This window comes from Glycine soja, chromosome 15, assembly GCF_004193775.1.
Source record: "Glycine soja cultivar W05 chromosome 15, ASM419377v2, whole genome shotgun sequence".
Classification (NCBI taxonomy): Eukaryota; Viridiplantae; Streptophyta; class Magnoliopsida; order Fabales; family Fabaceae; genus Glycine; species Glycine soja.
Window position 1 is genome coordinate 31,538,199 of NC_041016.1, and position 18,531 is coordinate 31,556,729.

Consider the following 18,531-nt stretch of genomic DNA (forward strand, 5'->3'; position numbering starts at 1 on the left):
TATAAAAGAACAATTAATTGAAATAATAATTAATTGATTGTCCAATATTAATATATTTCAATTTGAGTTAATTAAGGTATTATGACCAAATAGTTAACATTCTTTCTGCTTTTATTTTATTAGGGGTTCGTTTTATGCTTATATATACCAATATATTATAATTGAAGGTTTCCCATATGGTCATTTTCTTTTATTTCTTTCCTTTGATTTGCTTAAGGCAACATATATATTGTGATATTTAAAATAATCAACTCTCATTAATGATATAAAGTGATGTTTCTTATTCTGTTATTTATGAAATTTCATTCTTTATATTTAGGACATACTTCGATGGCACTGATAAAGGTAAGCAGCAAGTTATGGTTTTCAATTATTTTAATTATTCTCAAATTCTTGCATTATCATAGTTTTGCTTATGCACCGTATATGCTTTTGTAGCTCTTGCTTATTATGTTTCATCTACATATGTTTGCCTTATAGATGAAAAAGGGAAGTATTGTTCAACTTCGTGTTTCAACTAATGTGATCCGAGCAAGAATTAGATTCCATATATTCTTTGATATTTAGAATCTCATGTACATATTTAATTTTATTCTTTTATAAGATGGATGATGCAAGAGACACAACCAAGTTGTGTTTTATCTTCTATTTTATAGGTCTCTAGAAAAAAATTTCTATTTTATAGATTACGAATTGAGAATTAGTAATTATGTATTTTTTAAACTCAATTTTGTTAATCAAACTGTGTTTTTGATAGATAAATCTAAATGTACATTCTTATTTATTCTTATTGTTTGTTTGAGTCACATTAATAAATTTAGTTTAAAAATTTTAAGTTTCAAAAATAATTATTTGTATATAATATATAATAAAAATTATTTTAATGTGTGCAATTAGAATAAAAGATCAATACCAAATATAAGTATACCATTAAATACTAATTTTCATGCTAATTATAGTTTATTGAAATTTGGTTGATGTATTGAATATTTGATTATTTTAATTAGATATATTTGATTATATTAATAGTGTTTGTTTGATAATTAATTGATTTATTAAGTATATTTAGTTTCAAAATTTATTTAATAAAAGACATACAACCTTTTTCTTAGGTTAATCAAATCAAACACATTTTTTTATCATTCTACTTGTGACTTTTTTCTTCTTTCTTATTTTTCAGTTTTAATTCGTATCCAAAAAAAATCATCTATAGAAAATTTGTCCGAATTATATAAAAAATTAAAAAAATTACCATGAGTATATATTTAGTTTAATTAAATCATTAAATCTTATATGAATTTTTATTTTATATAATACCTTAATTAATTTATTAGTTTTTCAGGAATAGTTTTTAAAATTACAAGAATCAATTATCATGTGATCAAATAATATATAAAATATTTTATTTATTAATTGTGATATATTTAAAACGTTGAAACTATACCATCGACTATAAGTCTAAAATATAAAAACATGTGAGTAAATTATAATAAATATATATTAATTAACAAGACACAAAATTCTTTTATAATTAAATAATTTTTGTTATCCCAAATTAAGTGTCCAAACAAAACAAAATAAAGAAAATTATTTTTTTAAAAAGAAAATTAAAATTAAGCGTATAAGATATCACTAAAGTTAAAAAAAATGTTACCTAGGATAACATTTTCTATAATAACAATTTTCTGAAATATATATATATATATTTAAATATTGTTGACATATCTACTAACCTACATTTTTTAAAAATTAAAATAAATAATTAATAATAATTAAAAATTTAAATAATATAAACAATCACTATTATAAATTATAGATGTGAATTTAATACTCAACACGAGAACTAAGCTAGTATCTATAAAGCGTTAGAGGGGCTAAGATATTTTTTTTTTATTTAAAATGTTATGCCCAATTAAGGTTCGTCATTATTGTAAGATGTATTATATCATAATGTATTCAAGGATTTTTATATCTAATTTAAAGATGAATTCTAGGTGTGTGACCATCTCAGGTTTTGCACGGTGCAAAAGGATTTTTAGGCCATTAGATATACTAGTACACTGATAAATGGCAGAGATTGTTCGAATGTAACGTACAAACAAAGTACTCAATCAAAGATCCCTTTCCTTAAGTGATAGCGCATAGTGGGTACGGCAGTCTATAATGTTAGGCAAATTAGGCATCAGCTTAAGGTCTCAAAAAATTTTTTTTTTTAGGTTTTTAAATTTTTTTTTATTACTAACTATTAAAAAATTTTAATTGATAAAATAAAATAATTTAGAATCTCTTTCTTCCTTAAAAATTAGTTAATCAATATCATCTTTTTAAAAATTAACCAATATCATAATTAATGTCATTTAAAGTATTTTATTTATCCCAAAAAAGTAAATTTCTATTAATTTTCCTTTAACTCATCCCAATTCCCTAACTAACGTATCTCACTCTCCAGACTTCATTTTTCACGTTTTTTCATCTCCTCATCTTCTGTTTATAAAAAAAATCTATTTTTCTCCTTCCCATGAATGAAACCTATTGTTTATTGATCAAACTTTGTCTCCGCGACTCAACCTCTCTGGATTTGACATCGTCTGGATTCTAAACGCCTATAAACCGCACACATCCTGGTGTCCCGCGTACGGAGCCTTTCATCTCCTTCCCGGTGGATTGGTGGAACGATTCATTTCACGGGCATGACTCTAGGTACACAGCAATAGTGTAATACAACATGTATCACGCAACACCCTTGCGTCTAACACAACATCTAAACAACAAAATCTCTTTCTGTTTCCAATTCCAAGTTCTATCGTTCTGTTCATCGATCATCATTTTCTATATTTATTTTAGAGTTTAGTTTATTTAGATTTCTTTAATATTTAGTTAATTTTTTTATTTTGATTATTTACAAAAGAAAATGTCAAATAGAAAGTATGAATCTGGTTATGAAAAATTGAAGAAGAAACGAAAAGTTGAAAAGCTAATTGAATCTCAACGTGGTGCCATGTCTTTAGCAACTCATGAACTTGAAGATTTTGAATTTTTATTAGGAATGAATATTTGGTATGATATTTTGTTTGCTGTCAATTCTGTTAGCAAGATTCTACAATCAAAAGATATGCATATAGATGTTGCTATAGATCATTTAAAAGGTCTTATCACTTATTTAAAACATTATAGGGAAAACGGGTTTGCATTGACTTTAGAATCCACATAAAAATGGCTATCGAAATGGATATAGAACCAAAATTTCGTGAAAAACGTAAAATTCATAGAAAACCTCATTTTGATGAAAATATTAGTAATGAGATCACACATTCACCTGAAGAATCTTTTCGTATTGAGTATTTTTTATACATATTAGATCAATCAATTAATTTATTGAGATACAATTTGAACAATTTTTACAATATGAGACTATTTTTGGTTTTTTATTTGATTCCAAAAAAATTAAAGCTTTAGATGAGGATGAATTGAAAAAATATTGTATTAATCTTGAAAAGTTTTTAAGGTTTAATGAATACTCTGATATTGATGGTCTTGATTTATTTTCAGAATTGAAAGTACTAAGAGAAGTGTTAAGAGAAGAAATTAGCACACCAATAGAAGTATTGAGTTATATTAAAACTTTAGATTCTTTTTCAAATGTTTAAATTGCATATAGAATTTTATTGACAATCCCTGTAACAGTTGCTATTGCTGAAAGAAGTTTTTCAAAATTAAAGTTGCTTAAATCATATCTAAAATCAACAATGTTACAAGATAGATTGAATGAGTTAGCTATTTTATCTATTGAAAGTGAAGTGTTAGAATTGCTTGATTATAAAACTCTGATAAATGATTTTGCAGCTAAAAAAACTAAAAGATTAATATAAAAATTGATATTTTATATAATATACTAAGTCTCTTTAAAATTCTTATAAAAAAAAGACCCCTTTAACATTTTCGCCTTAGGCCCTAAAATATCTGTACATGGCCTTGCTGGGTTCGATCGTACTTGAAGAAGTTTTCAATTTTTTTTTCTAAAGATTTTTCGTTTTTATTTATTTTGGTTAAAAGAAAAACAAGCAGCACTACACGTCTACACCCTCTTGGATTTGAAGTCAGCTACGAGCTACCAATAGCACCACCTTATGATGACTTTATGTTTACAATAACTATATAGAAAAATGTTTTTAGATTAAAAAAACTATATAAAAAAATGCCTTGAATAACATCCTCATAGATTGTTATTCAAGCATGTGGATGGGTTGAAGTAAAAAAAAGTTTGACTAATTTAAAAAATATAATATTGATGTTGGAGTTATTATATTGGATCAACGTCTATTATTATTTTTTTTGTTTCATTCAAAGATAAATATTGAGGAGCTTCCATTAACACCATAAATTTTTGATTGAATGGAAAATTGATTTTTGAGTAAACTAGTCTTTGAATGTTTTGATTATCCAAAGATGAAGATCAAATATCCACAATGAAGATTGAAGAAAAAGTTTTTAATGGTAGAGATTGAATACCAAAATCATCGACTATGAAAATTGAAGATAAAATTATCAATAATAGAGATCAAAGACTAAAATCATCGATGATGAAGATTTAGGGATAGTTTGTAGTAGTTACATGTAGTTAAGATTTGTATTCTATAAATATTGAATTCGTATTCTATGATAAGCATTGGAACTTGTAAACATCCTCATATCCTAAGTCTACACGAAGCTCATTGACCGATGAATTAGTGCAATGCTCTTAACTATTTATTTTTTCTTCAATAGACTAGATTCTTTCAATGACATTTTCTCCTTTCAATAACACCTTTCTCTTTCAATGTCACTTTCTTCTTTTAGTGTCCCTTCTTTTACTTAATATGTCTTATTAATTTGTTCTATTATGCTTGAAATGATATTTTTTAGACTAAGCATAATGGGTCTCCAAATGACCTATTGAGAGGATAAAGGGCCTATTGTATGGCATTATGTTTGTTGAGAAAAACAAGGGCAAAATTTATTGTCAACACCTGTTCATATACATGTATATATTTTAATTTTTAAACCCATTAACATGTTGATTAATATCATTTTAGTTCTAATAACCAATCATGATTAAAATATTCTAACTAACAAATATATTTGATTTTTTTGTATTATTAAAAATAAAAAATATTAAAGTTAGACTACTGTTCGGTCGCGGCAAGTGCACCGGATCGCGCAAGTAGTATAAAACGGTAAGAACCGAGTATCGAACTCTCGGAAAACTTGTGTTACTTGGTAAAAATACTTCAGTGAATAGGTGTCTAGTATAAAAAGTGATGTGTTTACTATGAACAGGTGTGTAACTAACTATGAAAAAGGAAAATCACGTGAGTAATGATGCGTAAAGACAAGTAGGTAACACGTTGGTCTTCCTAATAGGTGTATGATGTTAAAAAGATATTCTCTACTTAACAATGCTCATGTGTTCTATGGTGTCTCCTGAAATGCTAAACCCTGATTCCTCATGATAGTCTAGCCTAATCCTGATCAGGCATCGTTCGCAGATTCCTCTTGTTGGACTAAACTCGACTAGAATCGCATTAAGACAAACATACAACAACTAGGTTACCGTGCCCCGACCCCTCGTGATAATACAATAAACTAGCCCTGTCCTATCAAGTTCTAAGAATCAGACCAGTTTCCACTGTTAAATGATCCTAAAAACACATGCATCTACGTTATCAAGGCAAAAGCATGGTAGAATGAAGTTCTGATAGCACAGTGAACACACAAAACATCATTAACAGATATATAGGTATTTACATCAAGTACCTACAAGGAAGAACCAACAAAGGATTTAGCTCTCCATAACTGGGAAGCTTCCTTTACAACAAAGAGAAGAGAGAGATAAAGGATTGAAGTAATACAAGTGGTGGGGGTGTCTCCTCCACCTCTAGGACCTCACAATCACTCACAAACTCAGCTCAAGCTCTCAGGACGGCTTCCTCTCCAAGCTCGGTTCTCTATAGGTCTTCACACAGCAAAATCTCTCAAACTCTCTGGAACTTGGACCTTTCTCTCTCTAGAATCTCTCACATGCAGAGGCTCCTTGAGAAAATGGCCAAACTCCATCCCAAAATCTGATTTCAGGCTTAAATAGGTGGCTTTGTTCGTGCTTGCGCGCTTAGCGCAATTCTGAACCCCTTAGCGCTCATTAGTGGATTTCGGCTTAGAGTGTGCTTTTCTCGCTCAGTGGATGGACTGAAGTGGTGCGCTTTGCTGGATGACCCTTCGCTTAGTGCAAATGCACAACTCATCCTTCTTCCAGATTCTTCCTTACGCTCAGTCGAGGAGTGTTGCGCTCAACGGATGGCTCGCTAAGCCAACATATTGGCTTAGCGAGAGGGTGAAAATCAACACATTGGCTTAGCGAGAGGGTGAAAATTAGCACTTCACAAACTTGCCTAATTAACCTGAAATTGAGAGAAAATGATTATTAAACACACAAAATGGAAATACTAAGTATTTATTACCTATCTTTAACAAAAAGTAATTACAATACTACAGAACAACCATAAATTGAAGGAGATTTGATACAATTTACACAGGTTTTATACAAAAGTTAGTCGTATTCATTGACTAACACCTACATAAAAAGACTCAAACATTAAAGTATAATAAAAAACATTATACTTTATATCCACTTAAATAAGTTGGTCTGTTAAGCCTAAAAGGCTTTTTTAAATGGCCTAAAACCTTAACTTTTTAATCAAATTGACTTTTTATAAAAGTCTAGCCCCGATCTATTTTAGAAAAAAAAGTCTTGTCTGGATTAGGCCTGATGTAAGCTATGCCATTATGTAGTTAAAATTTTTATACTAAAACTCAATTGAATACAACTAGGGAATATATTTATTAGAAAATAATATTTTGTCTCATTATTTAATAATGTCATAAATTAAAGGTTAAAACATGTTTATGATCCCTAATAAATATCCCAATTTTGTGTTTGCTCCATAATAATTTTGTTTCTTCATTTTTGCTCCCTAATAAAATAAACGTGTTTTGAACAAATGTGTTTTGAATTGTAAAGTGTCTGGGACAACTTTTCTCGCTCGAAGAACCTCTCGATAATGAACGACTTCCTCAGAAAGGACAGTTTCCATCCCTTGGTAGCTATAACAACACTTGACTCTTATGAGGGGATGTGGCAACAAAATAAGAGAAATATCTCGACTTGACATATCGAATGTACACAACCACACATCATGTACCATGTATGAGGGAGACTGGACTGAATCTGCACAATGACATTGTAAAAAGGGACCAATGAGACCATCCCACGTGGACACCATTGTTAGAGAGCACTGTCTTACTGGGGGTGAACTTGTATGACTCACCTCAGTTAGATAGAACTAGAAGGAGATAGTTGATGGTGGCTTGAGCTAGAGCTCTTCGTCCTCTCTATGGTGTTCTTCGACGTGAACATGAACATAGTTAAAACAAGAATGATCTTGTGAATGCACAATTATCTTACTAGTTTTAAAATACATATAATAATAATATTCAACGAATTTAAAAATTAAAACACATGTCTCATACCAAAACACTAGAAAATCTAATCCAAATTGTTTGAATTGATTTAGGTCAAATTAGATTCGTGAATTACTTGTATCTATGCAAACCGTTAAGAATCTATAACAAATACATATTTTAATTTGAGATTAATTAAATTATAAGAATATATTTTTATAATACAAATTATAAATTATATTAAAATAATGTATATATTAAAAAAATGATTTTTAAAATTTAAAAAATTCATTATGTTGATTAAAATTACTTTACTAGACATCGCTAAATATTTTTAAAAATTACCAAAAAATTATAATCATATTTATATATTAAAAAAAATGATTTTAAAAATTTAAAAAAATTCATTATGTTGATTAAAATTACGTTACTGGACATTGCTAAATATTTTTAAAAAATACCAAAAATTTATAATCATATTTAAGTACAATTATGAACATTTAATAAAATCATTAAGTGATCGTAAATTTGATGATGGCGTGGTTCTATTCAGGTCCAAATCTTATTGGTAGTTGGGATCGAATTCAAGATAGTGTAAATGCTGTTTGTTTTTTATAACCAAAATAAATAAAAATGAAAAATCTTTAGAAAAAAAATTGAAAATTTCTTCAAGGACCGAATTCAATATGCCCTATCACTTAAAAAAAGGAGCTTTGATTCAGTACTTTTTTATTCGTTATATCCGAACAATCTTTGCCATTAACCAATTTGCTATTATATCCAATGACCTAAAAATCCTTTTGCAGTGTGCAAGACCCGAGACGGTCACGCACACCAGAATCCGTCCTAATTTAAATTGTTCTATCTTTACAATTATTGAGTTTTTTAATCTTGAGAATCGCATCATGCACCCACGTATTAACGTGTATATGGGAATGAATGAATAAAATTGCTGACAACATTGGACAGAGTCAGTAACACCATTATAAAATAATACAAGGGAGTTTGGTCTATTGATCTGAGAAAATAATTTTCAGTTTTGTAGTTTATTTTCAATAATAACTATAAAGATATAACATTTTTTCATTTTATTTTATTTTTTAATTTTTTTTCACAAGAGATAGTAAAAACAACACTTATTATTATTAAAATCTAGTTCAATTAGTTAAATATAATATGAATTATTATTTCATTGTACTCATTTTTAATTGCCTGGATGAAAAAAAAACTTATCCTTTATCTTATCATCGTTTATCTAAACCAACTTATCATTATCAAATTGCCAATTACTTGTTTTTCTCTCCTTCCCTTTCTCTGTTCATTCCATGGGTTCATAATAAGCATCTCCTTCCTCTTTCTTACCTTATTTTTCCCATTCAATTCATACATACAATTCACAAAACTAATTGACTCCACACACGGTTTTCCTTTTTACCGCCATTTCTAGCCAGCTGATAAGCACAAGTGAGTTGAACCAAACTCAAACAGCTGAGAAATTGATAGCAGGACATATCACATGCGCTGAAGTGCAAGTGGAAAAAAAAGTTTGGCGTTCAGCTTCAAGTGGCTTTCTCTAGTCACTAGTCATCATTATACTCAACATACTCTCCCCTTCAATTGGAAAGTATTATTATCATTTTAACTTAAATGTTTTTCTAATTCTAGATGTATAATACACTTATTTTATGATTTTAGTTTTTATATATTTCTTTCTATTTTAGTTCTTATAAACTATAATTTTTTAGAGTTGTAGTTCTTAATATTATTTTTGTCTTTATATGAAATTCTAAAGTTTTGATATAAGTATATTTTCAATTATATCGAAAGATATTCATTTTAGTCTCTATTATGTAAAAAATATTGGATACGTTCTTCAATAAATAACTGTCCATCATCAGTGAATAGTGATAAAAATGAAAATCGTAAATTTTTTTTGTAAAAATAATAGACAAATAAATTCTTTTTACACTACCATATAATATATATATATATATATATATATATATATATATATATATATATATATATATATATATATATATATATATATATAGATTTTGTAGGAAGTATAGAAATATATTTAAACTTATAATTTCTCTATTTTTTAATAATAAATTGAATTTGTTTCATAATTTGGTTATACACTGACTTTATGTATATATTTTCATCATATTCATTATTTTCTATTAATTTTTTCTCTCTTTCTTCTATCTGAAGAGTATCCACACGGAAGGGCGTAGAAACATTGATCTTGTGACAAATAATAGCAAAAAGGAGCAAGAAAAATTGGGTAAGTCTCAGCTGGCTCGTGTGTCATATATGTGGCTCCCTCCTTGTTATGAAGGTGCAATATAATTTACCTCAAAAGTAGTAATCATTACGAATTTTACAACTCACATATTAATCGGTGTTCTTTTTCATTTTTTCTATCCGATAATAGATACAATAATAACAACAACAATTATTAAACATAATAATTTCAATTTTTCTCAAACAATTCTAGCTTCACTAAGAATTTTAAAATTTGTGCAACTTATTTTATTACTGTTTATATCTATTTTTTTTCATCTTTTTTTATTTTTCTTCAACCAAACACCACATCAGGGGGTGTTTGGTAGCAAAGAAGATTTTGGTTTCACTACACCAAAAATGGATTTTGGTGGCAGTTATTCTCCCTTTTAGTGGCTACAACGAATTTACAATGTGTTGTCACAAAAAATAAAAATATAAAGTTAGTTGTAATATGTTTCGGTTAGCCTTGTTTCACTACAATCCCTAATAATGATCAAACATTTATGCCAAGAAGGGCTATGGGTTCCCAAGCTACTCCGGAAAATGCTTGGTGTAGGTGAATGAAGAAGAAGGGAGAAGATAGGATTTTGCGAGAAAGGTAAAGATTGAAAGGTTGTAATGGAAAGCGGTAAATGAAAGTGATAAAGGAAAAGCGGTAAAGGAAAGCTTTAAATGAAGACGGTAAAGAAAAGATGTAAAGGAAAGAGATAAAATAAATACAAGATAAAATAGGATTGTGTTTTGGATTGAATGTGTGTTAAATTTGAATTACAATGCCTATTTATAGGCTACAAACTCAGATCTACAACTAAACCACGTTTCCCCCCACTTAATAACTAACTAACTAGAACGTGGTTTTACTTCATTCAGTTGATTCTGAATTCTAAAATCATCTGACAATGGCTGATAATTGATAGTTGCGAATAATCAACTAACAATTGCTAATAATTTGCTAGTAGTTGAAGATTATAACTGATTTACCTTCTGGTAACTACTTTATTCTAGACACATTCTTCTCATCCAAAAATAAACTAATTTGCATTTTAAATTTTAAACTAACTAGAAATCACTCACTATTTTTAAGGGAACATTATCATCAACTAGCTTTAATCGCCACAAGCCATTTAATATCATAAAAGCATGGATAATAGTATCTTATATTTATTAAATAAAACATGAATTAATTCAGTTGATTTTATGATTTTCCCAATTATTCAATTTATGTTATATTGACAAACCATGTAAGCACCCAATTGTCGATTTATGTCATTTCATTAGAAACTATAAGCACTGTCAATTCGACAGAGCATGTAAGCAACTGATTGCCTTATCCTTACTCAGTTAACCATTTGGTTTGACTGATATTGAAAAAATAATCAGCCGCACATCCAATTGGGTTGACCTTATCCTCATTCAGTTAACACTAAAATTAGTCAATTTTCCATTAATTGGCACCAATTCTACTAACTGAAAGTTGATTTAAGTTGATTATGGAAAAATTCAACATGACTCAGAGCCAAGCCTATTGAATAGACAATCTTCAAGTAGCACATGAGGGTTGGTACTGAAATTGCAAAATTCGATTACCAACACAATGTTTGCAAGGACTTCTTCACTTGAGTCTTAATGCTTTTGACCTATTCTTGTTGTAGCGAGAGAATGACTCGTTGTGGCGAGACTCTGCTTAACTCAAGGTCTTTAGCCTTCAAATTCATTGTGGTGATGTTCAACTTTGTTGTATCAAATCTTCAATATCTTCACTTGATCACATACTAGTCCTTTCTTCGTTATGATGAGATCAAGTTTGCAACTCCTCATTCCCTTATGCACAAAATTTGTTTTTGTAACATAAAAAATTATCACAAAAACATTAAAAACTATCTTTTTAGCCTCTAAAATGATTTTTTTACAATTTATTTACAAAAAACAACAATTACTAACAAATCTTATATAAAAAATACTTTAATTGCTCACAAAAACAAGGTGTAAAAAATTATCAAAATATTCCAAACTTAAATAATTGCTTGTTCCCAAGCAACACATAACCCAACTAAAGTGGATGAAATTTATTCACACAAACACAACAATGGTCAAAACCATCAAGCACATACATCATCACAATGAGATTTCAAATCATGCATGTCTAAGGGAATCACATGTGTAAAAATATTCCCAAGGAATCATCAAATTTCATGGAAGTAAATTTTTAGAGATTGAGGACCCTGACATCTCATGAATGAGAATTCACTATTTGCATGACTTGATTTGCCAAGATTATCACTTACACTCATTCACACATTGAAGTGCCCCAACTCAACTTTGTTTTTCATCCTATTTTTAAAAAATAATACATAGAAGCATGAGTCACTAATGACTTTTAGGCTTATAACTTGGTTGGGCTTGAAACAAACTTTTGTTTTTCAAGATAATCAAAATCATCCAAGGATCAAGGAGAACAAATAAATGTGTATGTTTTGACATAAGCACTCACATCCTTTCCAATTTTTTTCCTAACCAAGTTTCTCTTTTTGAGTGCGAATTTGACATTCTTTTATTTCAATCTTTTGTTTTTTCATTTTGATTTCTTAGAGATTTTATCTCTCTTTTACTTTTGCTTTTTTTTGGAAACATGGTCTCTCTTTTTGATCCTTGCCAATTTTATTCTAAGACAACCTTTCTATACTTATGTCAAAACTTTCTCTTAAATGATTACTCTTCAAACAGTAGGATGAGGGAAGCAATGATTTTTCTCATTGAGCTTTTATTGAAAGGTTTCACAAGAAAATGTTTATTTTTCTATTTTTGGCTCAAAAAGGGTCAAGGGTTAAAATTAAAATATTTTTGGTAGCTTTTTGGCTAAGAAGCTAAAACGAAAGAAAAAACAAATGTCTTGATCACTTACATACTCTATGTTAATTCTTAATAACATAGGTATAAAACAAAATCAATGGTAAATACAAAAATGGTAACACACATTCACTCACTACGTATGTTTACACCTCACAACTAACAAATTAAGAGCATGTTCATAATTCTCATCAAAGAGTGCCATACAAGCAATCTCATTCAAATGCACCAATCAAATGAATTCATCCAAGTTTCACATCATGCACAAGTCCTTAAAGAACTAACATGTATCAAATCATCATGTGCTTAGATGTGCTCAATCATTCAAACCAAGCAAGGGACTAACGACATTTTATTTTATTTTCCCTTTTTGAAATTATTTTATATTTATTTTTTTGACAAGTAAGTTTACTATGATTAGACATGGTCTTGCCATGGAAAACTTGTGTATTTTTATTGTTTTCTACTTAGAGTCTCGCTACAACAAGAGTAGGATTCACTATGGAGAAAATACACTTATTCATCTCTGAATGAAGTGTTTTATCATTGCATCAAAACTACCACTTGCTATGGTGAATTTTATAACAAAAACAAAAATTAAAAATACATAAACCAACATAGTTGTACCAAATGCAAAGATAACCCATTTAACAATCAAACAAAAAATTTATCCAATTTCTACAAATGATAACAAAACAACAATAATTTGTTCCAAAACAAAAATAAATAGAGATAGAGAGAAGGTGAGAATAAGAAAAGGTAGAGAAATAAAAATATCAAGCATTCTCCTCCTCCGTAAGTTGAGGCTCTTCCACACCCTTATTAGTTGGTGCGGTCTTCTTTCCTTCAACAACATGTATCATATGTTAGATATGAACGATCTTATATGTTGTAATTGGACAATCCAAATATACGCCTAGTTTTGATGATAACAAAAATATAAATTGTTGATGAACTAATGATTTATGTGAAGTGCAATAGGACATACTTAATATAAGCTCGTTTGGTAAAAGTCTCTACCCTTATGCTTTTACAAGTTATCATTGAAAGACTAATGGAACTTGTTTTATTAAACTGTACTATTTAGTGTCCAATGCGTATCTTTACACATCCAACGGGACATAACTAACTTGCACAATGGTTTATATTATGTTAGTTAACGTCTAAATAGTTTGATTGCACGTGAAAGCATCTCGAGGATGATTCACTCATAGAAAATTCTTATATTTGAACTTTCCCTCTTGATGTATGTTGTGATATTATTGCAACATTGGGATTTTAAGTATGTGAAGGAAAAGACAAACATAATGTTATCAGTGATAGAATCTCATACAAGTAGTCGAGTTGAGAGTCGCAAAAACACTGTACCTGTGTCTCATCTCTTTCCTCAACAAGTTGCCACATAACAAAAAGGACAAACTATTAATAACAATTTTGTTTGAGGAAGGCGCAAATCCCTCAACGAATAGAATTCTAAAGCCTATAAAAAAAACTTTAAGAAGCAACACAAAAAAAAGAATTGATAGAAATTACACAAGTGTTATATCTCTAGCAAAAGTGTTGGAAGCTTAAAAATAGATCTTAGAAACTTTCATTCTTTGCTTAGCAAAGTTAATCAGTTGTATTCAAACATAATATTATATCCTCTTTTTGAGGAATTTGAATATTGTATTCATTCAAAGTGTCGCTTGGAAAGCCAAGAGAGGATTAGTGGTCAAAGAATAATTAGGTGTTCTTACTCTCAAGGAGAGATTAAGGGTAAGCCCGGAGTGTTGAGTGAACTGAATATAGCTCAGGTTGAGTGAACTTGAGCTACATTCATTTCTAAATGTAGCTTAAGAGTGGCAGAGTAAAAACTCGTCAACAATCAATTTAATTAGTGAAACCCTTTACAAATTTGTAAAGCAGAATTGAATGTAGCTCAGGTTGAGTGAACCAGTATAAACATTGTGCTTTTACTCTAAGTTTTGTTACAACTTGCTTATTTTCAGTTGCTTGTCTGTTATCTTTGGACGCATAAGTTTTTTTTATTAAATATTCTCTGTGAAAATTTGTTTTTAATTGTTGGATGCTACAGTTAAGAGCATTTCCATTAAACTTGTGATATGCATCTTTGAAAAGTACTTTATCATTCAAAAATAATATTAGCATTTCCATTAAACTTGTGATATGCATCTTTGAAGATGTTATGATCTACACATAAAGGTGTATTCAATTCAATTCTAATTTGTTTCTTTTTTCTTAATCTTGGTTAGGGTTACCAAGGATTTTTTGAGTTGATAGGGTTTCAACCCTTGTTCTTTCTTTAGTAGGATTCAAGTAAAAGGTAGAACTTTAGGGAGTTGCATATGCATAGTGTTTGTACTTGGTTCTCTAATAGTTAAAGTTCTAAGGGATGTTAGAAAAATTGGATGTGGGTCCTCTTGTGGACTAAATTAGTATAAATTCTGTTTGTGATTCTCTCTTTCTCTTATCCTTATTTTTGTGAATTAATCTTGGTAATGGAATTGATGTCAAGGGTCATAAACTATGCTTTTCATATATTTTTGTATTCATTGTTTGATAATCTTTCTGAACAAAGTTTTTGAGAAAATCTTAATTACATAATTGGCTCAAAGGAAGTGTTGGAAAATAAAATAGAAAATCCATGAACCTTGATTAAAGAAAAAACTATCTTGGAATTAAAGCCCTTGCCTCCTCACCTTAAATATGTCTTTTTAGAGGGTGAGGATGAGAGACCAGCCATCATTAGTAGCACATTGCCCAAAGAGGAAGAAAAAAGACTAGAGGAGGAACTAAAGAAGTACAAGAAAGCCTTAGGATGGCAAATCTACAACCTCAAAGGAATAAGCCCATCCATCTGCATGCATAACATCAACCTTGAAGAGGACATCAAACAAGTAGCACAACCACAAAGAAGACTCAACTCGGTGATGAAAGAGGAATTTTGAAAAGAAATATTGAAGCTTCTTGAAGCTGGAATGATATATGCCATTCCCAACAGTTCATGGGAAAGCCCCGTGCAAGTAGTTCCTCAAAAGGGTGGAATAACAATAATAAAGAATGACAAGAATGAGTTAATTCTCGTAAGGATCGTGACCAGTTGGAAAGTGTGTATTGATTACTGCATTCTCAACCAGGCAACAAGGAAAGACCACTTTCCTCTTCTCTTCATGGATCGAATGCTTGAGAGATTAGCTGGTCAAGCCTTCTATTGCTTTCTGGATGGATGCTTGGGGTATAATCAAATTCTTGTTAATCTAGGGGATCAAGAGAGAACAACCTTCACTTGCCCATTTGGAGTCTTTGCCTATTAGAGAATGCCCTTCGAACTTTGCAATGCACCAGCCACATTCCAAAGGTGTATGAATTCCATCTTTTTTGACTTGGTAGAAAAATGCATAAAGGTATTTATGGATGATTTCTCTATATTTAGAGATTCTTTCACGTCATGCCTCAACAACTTGGAAAACGTCCTAGAAAGATGCATTGAAAAGAACCTTGTGCTTAATTGGCAAAAATTGCACTTCATGGTAATTGAAGGTATAATGCTTGGGCATAAAATTTTAGCAAGAGGTATTGAAGTAGGTCAAGCCAAGATAGAAATAATTGAAAAACTCCCACCACATCGAGACGCGAAAGGAGTAAGAAGCTTTTCGGGACACGCTGGTTTCTATAGAAGGTTCATACAAGATTTCTCTAAGATTGCCAAACCCCTCAATAATTTACTTGTCAAAGAGAACTTGTTCCACTTTCATGAAAAATGCCTTTAAGCTTTTAACCTCTTGAAAAAAAAGCTAGTAACTGCACCAATTATAGTGGCTCCCAATTGGGGGCAAGAATTCGAATTAATGTGTGATGCTAGTGACTAAGCAGTAGGAGCACTATTAGGACAAAAGAAGAATGGAAGATTTCATGCTATCTACTATGCCTGCAAAGTACTAAATGGTGCCCAAATCAACTACGCAACAACAGAGAAGGAGATACTAGTAGTGGTTTATGCACTTGAAAAGTTTCGATCATATCTTGTAGGATCAAAGATCATTGTGCACACTGACCATTCATCTATAAAATATCTACTTGCCAAAGAAGATTTCAAGCCAAGATTAATTAGATGGGTCCTTCTACTACGAGAGTTTGATCTAGAGATCCGAGACAAAAATGGGTGTGATATCCTAGTAACTACTCATCTATTGAGATTGGTTAGTGAAGAAGCCACCAAGAAAGAAAATGAGATAGAAGAAGAATTCCCATATGAGACACTTTGGAAAAGTAAGCTTCAAGGATAAGGACTACCCTTGGATCGTTGACATTGAAAACTTTAAGGCCATAGGACAACCACTGAAAAGTATGACATTTCATGAGAGAGAAAGGTTCTTCCGAGAAGGCACCATGTATGTTAGGGATGATCCTATTCTTTTTCGTATTGGTGTTGACAATTTGTTAAGGCGATGTGTAACAAAGGGAGAACAAGCTAGCATACTTTGGCATTGCCACAACTCACCATATGGAGGCCACTTCAATAGAGAATGAACAACTACAAAGATCCTTCAAGTTGAATTCTATTGGCCTACACTCTTCAAAGATTCTCATAACCATGCACGATCATGCGATAACTGTCAATGAACTGAAAACTTATCTAGATGACATGAAATGCCATTATAGAACATGCAGGAAGTAAAAGTATTTGATTGTCGGGGAATTGATTTTGTTGGTCCCTTACCATCCTCGTGTGGCAATGAATATACTTTGGTAGTGGTAGACTATGTCTCAAAGTGGGTGGAGGCAATTTCTAGTCCAACCAATGATGTAAAATGGTGATTAAGTTCTTAAAGAGAAACATCTTTGTTAGCTTTGGAGTGTCTAGACTCTTTATTAGTGATGGAGGTACACACTTTTGTAATGCTCAAATCTCAAAGGTCTACCAACACTATGATGTTCAACACAAAGTACCATCACCCTATCATCTGCAAACAAATGGACAAGCTAAAGTTTCAAATAAAGAGATCAAGAGGATACTAGAAAAGACCGTAGCTGCTTCAAGGAAGGATTGGGCTGCAAAGCTTGATCATTGCCTATGGGCATATGGAACAACCTTTAAAACACCTATTGGCCTCTCCCCATTTCAAATGGTGTATGGAAAATCTTGACTCTACAACATCTAGAGAACAGAGGAAGCTACAACTACCAGTGTAACCCCCTAAAATTTCACTAACTATAAATCGATGTTTAATTTTATTTATTGTGTTATTTGATTATATGATTGACTTTAATGAGTTGAGGTATGGTTTTGAAATAGTCATGTGTGATTTTCTTGATGTGGATGTTGAGTTATGTGGAGTTTTATTGACCTAAGTTAAAATTATGAGATTTCAAATTTTACCTAAACCTATTTTGGTAAAACTGTGATCCTAGACTCGTTAACAGTTGGATCATCTTTAAATTTTGACTACAGGTTCATAACACATGTCCCCACGGTCTAACCATTGGGATTTTTAAATAACAATATTTGACCTCTCTCTTAGTGTGAGAAGTGCACTAAGTGTAATTCGAATCCAAGAGGGAATTATGCTGAGTATGAATTGTCACGCTTAGCACAAGAGGAATTGCGCTCAGCGCAAATCCCAACCCGAGAGGAATTTCACTAAGCACAAAAAGTCATGCTTAGCACCAAAAGTGGACTCCCGCTTAGAGAGATGAGCTTGCTAAGCGAGATCTACAGATTATAAATACAATCTTCAGCGTGAAAAACATGATTTTTCACTCTTTTTCTTTTCAAACGACCACCCAATCCCTAACACCTCCTCCTCCACCACCCATGACCACCGGTGGCCAACATGATCTGCCATTGCTTGCCCCTGAACCACGACTCCGAGAGGAACATTTTAATCGGAGCGG